Source organism: Asterias amurensis, chromosome 6 (assembly GCF_032118995.1).
Source record: "Asterias amurensis chromosome 6, ASM3211899v1".
Taxonomy (NCBI): Eukaryota; Metazoa; Echinodermata; class Asteroidea; order Forcipulatida; family Asteriidae; genus Asterias; species Asterias amurensis.
Genome location: NC_092653.1, coordinates 11,638,850 through 11,646,816, shown reverse-complemented (window position 1 = coordinate 11,646,816; position 7,967 = coordinate 11,638,850). Strand labels below are relative to the sequence as shown.

Here is a 7,967-nt window from a genome sequence, read left to right as displayed (position 1 = left end):
AGGCGCTGGGGACGAGCGAAGTTTTGAGATTGCTGCGAGCCACACAATGTTGGGTTTTGACAGCGTTCTCCACACAACTTCTGAGAAGATTGTGTTTCAATCAAACAAAATGACAGAGGTTATCATTGTTTAAACAAACTGAAATTTCCACAGACAAAAGTTAAATATCGTTTGTTAGTTTGCCATACGAAGGAAATGCAAGGTCAGGTTTTGAGTTGTAAGATAAAATGTCCCATTTCCCAACACAATTTGCAATTTTTTCTCAACAATTAGAGCGCCCTGGTGATTTAAACGTTAGCTTGACCGGAAGAATTCAAATAGTATTCTTGACTGACTTATTTAGTTTCAATAGAGGGCGCTCTTCAAATTTAGGTTCCAAGTCAGAACAAGATGGCGCGTCCCAGTAGACGTAGGGTAACGGAAATGAGTTGAGCTGAAAATACAGTGTTTGGGGCTAATAACCTCAGATATGTTATTGTTATTTGTTAGGTAAGTTTTATAGAGTTGATTTATGTCATATGTAGTTTAATGATAATGGTGGGTTTTGTGATTGAGTGATAATTACCACGGAAAAGACACGTTATTTTTTAGTTGCGATAACGTAACCCTCCTGCCGACGGCGTAGCCGGAGGGCTTATGAGTCAACTCGGTCCCAAGTCAACTCGGTCCCAGTCAACTCGGTCCCAAGTCAACTCGGTCCAAGTCAACTCGGTCCCAAGTCAACTCGGTCCCAAGTCAACTCGGTCCGTATGGTTGACGGGAAGTAATTGTATGTTTTCTTTGAATTGAAAAAAAATACTAATGTCTTTTCACTTTTGAAATATTACCGATTGTGTTGGCCCAAAAAAATGTATTCAAATGTCTCTTTGCTTTTATTTCAACCAGAGTATTGTTTTCTGTATCATAGCTCTCAACAATTAATTAATTGACAAACATTAATAATTGAATCCTCTTTGATTTCTTTTCAAGTAACTTACATTTAAAATTAATTAATCTAAAATCAGTACGAACTACATAATAATTATTAAACACTAAAGAAATTGGAAAGGAAATAATTTTATGTTTGGTTAAATTATAAAGAAAACTTTCAAGTTTACTTATAAGAATAACAAATAATATCAAAAAAATACTAATTAAATAAAAATCATAATAGACTAAAGCGCATTTTACAAGATACAAATAATAATCTTGGGTTAATTGCGGTCCCTCCTCCCCGCCCTCCCCTCCGAGTTGACTTGGGACGAGTTGACTTGGGACCGAGTTGACTTGGGACCGAGTTGACTTGGGACCAAGTTGACTTGGGACCGAGTTGACTTGGGACCGAGTTGACTGGGACCGAGTTGGCTTGGGACCGAGTTGACCGGTACCCGCCGGAGGGTTACGAGTCACTTCAATCGAAAAACGGCGAAATATTTTAGTCAACAGATTTGCTCAATTTTTACCACTTTAAAAAATAATGACTCAAATTCTATGAACACGAACTTAATCCTCAATGTCTAATGAATAACATTCAAAAACACAATTGAGAAAATACTTTGAAAAAAAGGACAAAAACTTACCAGATTCTGGGAGCGAAACAGTCACAAATTTCCCAGGTTCTATTTTTGAACCTTTCGCTGGTTACCATGCGCTGACCCCAAGCGCTGAACCCAATCGCAGGTACCAGCCAATTGAATTGACGACCTGCCGACCGAGCCGCAGCCGAGTTTGACTAAACCATTCTGTAAAAGGGGTGTTACAAGGGGTGCTGCAGTGCGGCAGTGCTTTAAGTGAGTGAACAGCGGGCATAGTAAACGGACATCGCACACGCACTGCCGCGCTGCCTTATAACACCCCTTTTACTGAATGGTTTAGTCCAACAGCAATGAACATCGGGAAGTCACAAAATGGCGAAGCGACAGGTTCAAAATAGAACCTGGGAAATTTGTGACTGTTTCGCTCCAGGATCTGGTAAGTTTTTGTACTTTATTTCAAAATACTTTCTCAATAGTGTGTTGAATGTTATTCATTAGATATTGAGGATTAAGGTCGCGTTCATAGAATTTATGTCATGATTTTCGAAAGGGGTAAAAATTGAGCAAATCTGTTGACTAGCTGTTGAAATTGTACGTGTTTGACCATTTCGCCGTTTTTCGCTTGAAGTGACTTGTAACCCTCCGGCTCCGCCGTCGGCAGGAGGGTTACGTTATCGCAACTAGTTATTTTTTGGCCCCATAAATCGGTCCAATCCACTCAGCCCCATAAATCGGTCCAATCCACTCCGTATCCTTGGCCCCAGCACCACTGATATCAAAACCTTTCGGAAAATCATCTGAAACTCTCCGCATCATGAAACTTACGGATCTAATACTTCAGAAGTTGCAGATAGCATTGGATGTGTTCACACAGGTATCACAGATTTTGAGTAAAAATCAAGTAAATTTTGCGTGTGAATTTTCTCAACTAACGCTCTTTTACCGCTCATGCCGATTGTCCCCCGACCGTGTGCAGATTTTTTTCCCAGGACAAACGTGTGGAATCATCTGCACACGTTCGTCCTGGGAAGAAAAGATACCCAATCCACGCTTCGTGTATATAAACATACGGACACGCGTCTGGGAACTATTCTTTGTAGTTCCCAGACGCGTGTCCGTATGTTTGTACACAAAGCACGGATTGGGGAACCATTCTTTGTAGTTCCCAGACGCGTGTCCATATGTTTGTACACGAAGCGCGGATTGAGTATCTTTTCTTCCCAGGACGAACGTGTGCAGATGATTCCACACGTTTGTCCTGGGAAAAAAATCTGCGCACGGTCGGGGGACAATCGGCATATCGGCATGAGCGGTAAAAGAGCGTCAGTTGAGAAAATTCACACATAAAATTTACTTGATTTTTACTCAAAATCTGTGATACCTACATTATGTGAACGATTCCAAGTATAGTGCTATCTGCAACTTCTGAAGTATTAGATCCGTAAGTTTCATGATGCGGAGAGTTTCAGATGATTTTCCGAAAGGTTTTGATATCAGTGGTGCTGGGGCCAAGGATACGGAGTGGGTTGGACCGATTTATGGGGCTAGTTATTTTTCAGACTGCAAAAGCCAAATGCAAAGGTAGCACTGGCCTGGTAAATGGACTGGGCCCTAGCCCCACTTGTGTGGCCAAGGATAGCTGGATCCTTAGCCACACGTCCACCTCATTTCCTCATGCAGCTAAAGAATAACAAAATTCTGGCGCGCTATCTACGAGCCACCCGGCATTATAAACCGGCTGAATGTGTTCACATAACTCTTAGCTTGCTTTGTGTGTATTGAAAAGTGAAACAAATAAAATTGTAAAAAGAAATTTTTAACGATAACTTTGCTACCTTTCGCCGACTCTAATTTCATCGTTTCGTGCACGGCGCAGCCATTTTGGAATATGCGAATCAACATGACGTCATCGGCCTGCCGAGCTGTGGGCCCGTGAGGGCGCGAATACAAATCAATGGCTGGGATAAATTTCCGTATGGCGCCACCACTTTTTCACTCATTTTTACAAAAAGGGATTTATATATCAATCAGGTAAATAAGTTACTATATTATTTTATTTGGAATGAAAAAGTGGTGGCGCCATACGGAAACTTTTCCCAACGGCTGTTTTATGTGAATTAAGCTTGTGTACTTTTTACGCGCACGTGCTACGTAGAATTTTTTGTATTCCTTAGCTGCATGAGGAAATGGGGTGGACGTGTGGCTAAGGATTCAGCTATCCTTGGCCACACAAGTGGGGCTAACTGGGCCCCTGTCTTTATCCGCAAGGATAAAGACATGTACCAGCTATTCAGATCCAGTGATTCCATTGGGTATAATGATACCATTGGATAAATGCAGTGACTGAAAGCTACCGTAGCTGGGTTGTTTTGATTGGTCTGAGGTCACCTCGGTTGGCCAATCAAAACACAGATATGGAAAGCTTACTTTTGGTCGTCCGCACGTGTGTGTCCACGTGTGTGGTGGTACGCATACAGTACATGCATGGTGGATACGGTACTTGCTTTAATGTTGGTGTAGAATTTGTTCTGTGAAGGGTATAATAGTGAGGTCTGTTCTTGCAGTCAGCGTGCCTGTTGACTATACGCTGTATTGTATACACGGAAATCGATGAGCCCCAAACGTTTGAGATGACTTTAACTTTGAATAAGTTAACAATTATAAACAGGAAAACGATGAAAAATTATTATATATTAAGCTACATTCTTCATTAATAGATCCTAAAAATTTGAAGAAATTCCGTCGAGGTTTCAATACTATGAGGATGGGTTCTGTGAAGGGTATAATAGTGAGGTCTGTTCTTGCAGTCAGCGTGCCTGTTGACTATACGCTGTATTGGCATACTTGGAAATCGATGAGCCCCAAACGTTTGAGATGACTTTAACTTTGAATAAGTCGGTAATTATAGTTAGTAAAAATATGAAAAAAATATTATTTATTAAGCTACATTCTTCACTAATAGATCCTAAAAATTTGCAGAAATTCCGTCGAGGTTTAAATACCATGAGGATGGGTTCTGTAAAGGGTATAATAGTGAGGTCTGTTCTTGCAGTCAGTGTGCCTGTTGACTACAGTTATACGCTGTATTGTGCACACAAAAATCGATGAGCCCCACACGTTTGAGATGAATTTAACTTTGAATAAGTTAACAATTATTAATAGGAAAAATATGAAAAAATATTATTTATTAAGCTACATTCTTCATAAATAGATCCTAAAAATTTGCAGAAATTCCGTCGATGTTTAATTACTATGAGGATGGGTTCTGTGAAGGGTATAATAGTGGGGTCTTTTCATGCAGTCAGCGTGCGTGTTCACTATACGCTGTATTGACGGTACTTGGAAATCGATGAGCCCCAAACGTTTGAGATGACTTTGACTTTGAATTTAAGTCGGTAATTTTAATTAGTAAAAATATGAAAAAATATTATTTATTAAGCTACATTCTTAATTAATAGATCCTAAAAATTTTCAAAAATTCCGTTGAGGTTTCAATACTATTAGGATGGGTTCTGTGAAGGATATAATAGTGGGGTCTTTTCATGCAGTCAGCGTGCGTGTTCACTATACGCTGTATTGTGTACACGGCCAATCGTGGGAAGTGTGAGGACTGTTGCTGCCAGTTTAGTGTAACCTTATTACTTCGGATACTAATGGTGTGTACCAATGAACCCCAAACGTTTGAGAATAAGTTAACCTAGACGTGTAGGGTAACGGAAATGAGTTGAGCTGAAAATAGTGTTTGGGGTAATTAACCTCAGATATGTAATTGTTACTTGTTAGGTAAGTTTTTTAGAGTTGATTTATGTCATGTAGTTTAATAATAATGATAGGTTTTTTGATTGAGTGATAATTACCACGGAAAAGACACGTTATTTTTCAGACTGCAAAAGGTAGCCCTGGTAAATGGTTAGCCCCACTTGTGTGGCCAAGGCTAGCTGAATCCTATTCGTCGCTTGTGATCACCATTCCACTTCCATCGACAGCCCTTATATCGAGGAGGATCCCCCTGCGTGCGAATAAAATAACACACCTGATCCCTTCAAAATGCACGCCCTGACATAACTTTCCAGCGTAATTGTAAAACAAAATAACATAGTAAAAACAGGTTTTTTTTTCTCAGTAATTCATACTGATGACCCTGTTATTGTTAACCAATTTTACTTGTAGGTCTGGAAATGCAAGTATTTTGATACCGCAATTATAAATGTGCAAAACATTGATCGCAACCGACCTGCAGGGTCAGCAAATTGGGGAAAAACTAGCCCCCATAAATTGGGTCCATTCCACTCCGTATCTTTGGCCCAGCACTTTGATATAAAATTCTACCTATTTTAAAGAAACCTAGACCTGCAATATGAACCTTATCAAGCTAACTGAAGTAGATAGCCCTACGCTTAGATTTGTTCAAAACACATTACACGTTTAAAGGTAAAAATCAAATGATTTTTGAGTGTGACCAAGTTTCTCAATGGTCTTGACAACATGCTCGTTTTCGGTGGAGCGTGCAAACTAACGTTTTCATTGTTAGTCAGGTTCCTTCAACTTCTTTACAATGCGAACACAAACTTGACTACAATTTTCTTTACTTTTTACCTGATTTGCGAAGCTTAAATTCCGTTCATACATGTATATTCATAGTGTCCCTCACTATGTTCTCAATGAGTTCACAGCTAAAAAATATACCCATGAGTTCACAGCAAACAAATATTATATCCATTGTTACACTCAACATACATTCATGATGCTTGTTTTGCCTTTTTGTTGAGTTAAATTGAAAAACATCTTTAAAAAAAATCAAATTTCCTGCTCGGTACTCATTTCTAAAGTAGTTGCCATAAACTGTTTCAATTGCCGCTATTCTGAGCTTCTCACAATTCTTCCAGGGTCCAATTTCATTAAGCAAGCACACAAACTCACTAAGCACAGAATAGTATTGCTTAGCAGGAACGACCAGCCCAAATAACTTAAAGTTATAAAATAAAAAGTTAGAGGCATGGCCACACTAATAATAATAATTTGGGAGGCTGTAATCATCCTTTACTCGCAGCTAAGAGCTGAATTGCAAAGGACGCAGCTACATTGTATTTGAGAAGCAGGCATGCAAGGGCGCCTTTGGCAGCCAGCGACATCGGCCCATTTCGACCTCGAAGCATAGCCAGAGATCAAAAGTGTTATATTTTTTTTCTGGGGGGGGGGGGGGAGGAACTGGATAATGAGAACCCTCGTGGCACAGCAGAGAACCATGGCCCTGGTCGGGTAGTTAACCACAAGCCAACCATGCCAACCATGGCCATCGTAAGAGGGTCCCCTGTCAATGACATCTTGCTCGGCTGATTCACTATTACTCTGAAAGAGGGGCTCAAACTTAACATCAATCTTGCATCTTCAACCTGCCTGACAAATTGATCCAAGGCTTGAGTTTGCGCACATTGCATTGATATAAATTCATGTTGTCTTCAATATTTTTTCTAATTCCGTAGAGCATGAACTAGAGCCAGGGCAGTTCTCCGTCAAAATGGTGGCATTAAGAATGGCAAGGCCAAGCAGGAAAGACCATACAACCAAAGTCAGAAGAACTCTTTGAGTTAAGCTGGGGTAAGTTCAACATAATTCGTACCATCAGGTGAACCAAAACTGGCCTGAATCACATGCATTGATTTAAAAGAACCACCAAAACATCTCAAAATCATTTCACTAGAAATCTCAAAAGTCCCACATTGTCCCTTTAAATTACTTTAGTTTCTAAAAACGGCTTTTAAAACTACTTAAAGATGACTCTTTCTGTTGAGTGTGATGAGGACCCTGCCTGTCAAGAGTACTTTCCCGAGTCCTGTGAAAAAATCGCAGGCACCTTACTCGGGTGAGATTTGAACCCAGGACCCTTGCAATTCTAGAGCAGTGTCTCACCAACTAGACTACTGAGATTACCGGTAGATAGTAAGACAGTTCGAATCATAAGTGTAAGGTCCCTCATCATAATTCTACATAGACTCGCATCTGTGGCAGCCTTCCTCAAATTGTAATTTGGGGCTCATTCCTTTAGGTAGCTGCCATCACCTATTCTCAGCTTCTCACACTTCTACCAGAGCCCTCATTTATAAGGCCTGTGGAACAGAAGCACAGAATACTATTGATAAGCAGAAACGAACTACCAGCAAAAATTACTTTAAAGGCAGTGGACACTGTTGGTAATTACTCAAAATAATTATTGGCATAAAACCTTACTTTGTAACGAGTAATGGGGGTCGGTTGATAGTATAAAAAATTGTGAGAAACAGCTCCCTCTGAAGTGACCTAGTTTTGGAGAAAGGAGTAATTTTCCACGAATTTGATTTCGAGACCTCAAGTTTAGAACTTGAGGTCTCGAAATCAACCATCTAAACGCACACATCTTCGTGTGACAAGGGTGTTTTTTCCTTTCATAGTTATCTTGCAACTCCGACGACCGAT

General features: G+C 40.1%; 1 protein-coding gene across 17 annotated transcripts in view; it reads left to right on the top strand.

Annotated features, from left to right (window-relative positions):
• Positions 1 to 7,967, top strand: part of LOC139938390 (uncharacterized) — a 205,872-nt gene that overhangs the window by 38,042 nt on the left and 159,863 nt on the right. For 12 of the 17 annotated variants that reach the window (XR_011786130.1, XR_011786132.1, XR_011786128.1 and 9 more), the window contains exons 1-2: positions 382 to 489; positions 6,998 to 7,112. The exons of 3 other annotated variants lie outside the window; for them this stretch is intronic. The gene's annotated coding sequence lies outside the window, so the exon portion shown is untranslated. Of the gene's footprint in view, positions 1 to 381; positions 490 to 6,997; positions 7,113 to 7,967 lie in introns of those variants that run through there. 2 more of the 17 variants (XM_071933888.1, XM_071933889.1) reach the window with 2 other exon arrangements.